The sequence below is a fragment of the Triticum aestivum genome, chromosome 3D (assembly GCF_018294505.1).
Source record: "Triticum aestivum cultivar Chinese Spring chromosome 3D, IWGSC CS RefSeq v2.1, whole genome shotgun sequence".
NCBI classification, from domain to species: Eukaryota; Viridiplantae; Streptophyta; class Magnoliopsida; order Poales; family Poaceae; genus Triticum; species Triticum aestivum.
In genome coordinates, this window is record NC_057802.1 from 383330866 (window position 1) to 383334605 (window position 3740).

The following is a 3740-nucleotide window of genomic DNA, read 5'->3' on the forward strand; positions in this document are numbered from 1 at the left end:
GTGCGTCGACTCGGTCGTGGGCCTCCGCCCAGGCCCACGACTTTCTACCCGACGGACTATATAAGAAGCCTCTAGCCAGTGGAGTGACCTAGTTTGGTTCACTCACTCCCTCTCGCGTAACCTAGCCGACATCTACTGTTCCTCACTTTGTGCTACCTCCGGCGACCCCATCCCGACGACCGTGTGCACGGTTGGTCGGGAGAGCAGGTGCCTCCAAAACCCTATCGTTCGAGATCCTGCCCGGGAGAACGGCAATAAGGTTCTTGGGGAGCGTCTCGACGCGACTGCTCCCGATCCGTCCCAGCTCTGTCCGCCTCTACTTCCACTACTTCACCTGCATCGACACCATGGTCGTTTACTCGTACTTGTGCTAGCCGTATATGTGCTGCTCATACATGGTTCGCTTCTATGTTCTGCACGTGCTAGTATGCTTAGGTATCGCTATGATATGCATACCGTTTATGTCATGCTTACTGTTTACTCGTGGATTAGTCTAATTGGAAAAGTGCTAATATTTCCAACATAAACGAGGCGGCGATGCTCCTTACCGACGAGCGACGACCAAACAATGATGACCCAATCGACGAGGTGAAGGAAAAAGGGAGAAGGCGTCGCGGTGATCCTAACAAGGAGCCAAACTGATATGAGGGATAACCAGACACGACGACAACATCGTCTGGGGAAGCTGTCCGTGACAGCTCTCCGTGGAAGCGGCATAGCTCAATGGCGAGGTCATCATGACAATATTTCCTACAATTGAAGCGTGGGAAAGGTTAAAGGGGTAGAGAAAGAGCTACATGCACAAATAATTGGGCGTACTCACAACATGGGCCCAACAACGTCATCGGCTGCCACGACGGCGGTTCCCGTCGGAGGCGGGGAAGGATGGGTCGCTGGAACAAATTGGCGCGATGAAGGGCTCGGGAGGAGTGCGAGGGAGTATGCGAAACTTGAGACGTGATCGATTGCGCTCAGAGATGACTTGCTATCTCGAGGGAGCTCCTCTGCTGGCTTGGCGCCATGAGCGTGCGTTCTGTGGTGGAGCCGAGCCTCGCCACCTCATTTGAAGGAAATATGCCCTAGAGGCAATAATAAAGTTGTTATTTTATATTTACTTATTCATGATAAAGGTTTATTATTCATGCTAGAATTGTATTGATCGAAAACTTAAATGCATCTGTGAATACATAAACAAATACCGTGTCCCTAGTAAGCCTCTACTATACTAGCTCGTTGATCAAAGATGGTTATGGTTTCCTAACCATGGACATGTGTTGTCATTTGATAATGGGATCACATCATTAGGAGAATCATGTGATGGACAAGACCCACCCGTTAGCTTAGCATAATGATCACTCAGTTTTATTGTTATTGCTTTCTTCATGTCAAATACATATTCCTTCGACTATGAGATTATGCAACTCCCGGATACCAGAGGAATACCTTGTGTGCTATCAAATGTCACAACATAACTGGGTGATCATAAAGATGCTCTACATGTATCTCCGAAGGTGTTTGTTGAGTTGGCATAGATCGAGATTAGGATTTGTCACTCCGAGTATCGGAGAGGTATCTCTGGGCCCTCTCGGTAATACACATCATAAGCTTGCAAGCAAATGACTAAGGAGTTAGTTACGAGGTGATGTATTACGGAACAAGTAAAGAGACTTGCCGGTAATGAGATTGAACTAGGTATAGAGATATCGACGATTGAATCTCGGGCAAGTAACATACCGATGGACAAAGGGAATTACGTATGTTGTCATAACGGTTCGACCGAAAGATCTTCGTAGAATATGTAGGAGCCAATATGGGCATCCAGGTTCCGCTATTGGTTATTGACCGGAGAGGTGTCTCGGTCATGTCTACATAGTTCTTGAACCCGTAGGGTCCGCACGCTTAACGTTCGATGACAATATAGTATTATATGAGTTATGTGATTTGGTGACCGAATGTTGTTCGGAGTCCCGGATGAGATCACGGACATGACGAGGAGTCTCAAAATGGTCGAGAGGTAAAGATTGATATATAAGACGATGGTATTCGGACACCAGAAGTGTTTCGGAGGGTACCAGATACATATCGGATCACCGGAAGGGGTTCCGGGCACCCCCGACAAAAGATATGGGCCTTATGGGCCAAGAGGGGAAACGCACCGGCCACAAGGGACTGGTGTGCCCCCCATATGGGCCGGCCAAGGTGGAGAAGGAAAGGGGAAGGAGGAAAGGACAGAAAGGGAATAGGATTCCCCCTTCCTCCCCCCTCTTTCCTTCCCCCTCCGATATATATGGCAGGGGGAGGGGGGCGCGGCTTGGGAGGAGCCCAAGTAGGATTCGGTCCTACTTGGGGCGCCTCCTAGCCTCTCCCCTCCCCTCCCATATATATATATATATATGTGTGGGGGGGGGGCGCCTAGCACACACGAGACAATTGTGTAGCCGTGTGCGGCGCCCCCTCCACCGTTTATAACCCCCGGTCATATTTTCGTAGTGCTTAGGCGAAGCCCTGCAAGGATCACTTCACCATCATCGTCACCACGCCATCGTGCTGATGGAACTCATCTACTACCGCGACGTCTTGCTGGATCAAGAAGGCGAGGGACGTCACCGAGCTGAACGTGTGCAGAACACGGAGGTGCCGTGCGTACGGTACTTGATCGGTTGAAGCGCGAAGAAGTTCGACTACATCAACTGCGTTGAGAAACGCTTCCGCTTACGGTCTACGAGGGTACGTAGACAAACTCTTCCCCTCATTGCTATTCATCTCCATGGATAGATCATTGCGTGTGCGTAGAATTTTTTTGTTTTCCATGCAACGATTCCCAATATCATTAACACTGTTGATAATCGCCATAGTGAATATGAAGAAGGGCGCTAGGCACATGAGGATTACGGTGGCAGCGTGACGCATTGCCGAACCGCAGTCGCCCAACATGCCACCCAACAGGAATCAGCTGCAGAACACTGATAGGTACACCAACAAGATGTCTTCCCACAGGTCCAGTACGTCGCCCGCCCACTCCCAGCCTGCCGTGGTATCTTCTCTTCATCCTCCTCGAATACCATGACGACTGCTTCTCATGCATTCTCTTTCTCTCCGCGGAGGAGAGAAGGAGTACCTCTTCTTGACGGTTTTCTACTAGAGCTATTGCGAACCAGAAGAAGGCTCATCATCATCCTGCGGCCTGGACCTCGTAGTCTTTGCCGAGGGGGTGAGGTTGTTGTAGAGGTTGGCGAGGGCCGATGTGCATATGGCGACCGACATGATGAGGCTGACGCCCACCGGAGGCTGCCAGCTCCTGGTGAGCCCGAGGTTGAGGCCGCACAACGCGTATTGCGAGAAGCAGGTGAGATGGAGCAGCAGGACGACGATCACCATGTGCTTTCTCTCGCTCTGCTTGACGGTGTCGCCCTTGCATTAGGTCTCCTGGAGTGCGGTCATGTTGCCGCCGTTTGGCCTCCGCCTCCTCATATGTCTCCTGCTCCCCCGTTCTCTTCCGTTAAAACCACCTTCATTTATCCCGAAAAACTATCCAATGGGCATATTTATTCATTTTTGTGTAATATTAATGTTAAAATAATATGGTTTTAAAGTTTAGAGGGATATATGATGCATGAGGGAGGATTGAAGTTTTTGTTTTGTTTGAGACATAGGGAGGATTTGAAGGTGAAAAATATATTTCCTCCCTAATAAAAAACACAGGTCCTTCCCAGCCCGTCCGGGCCCGGCCCGCTCGGTCC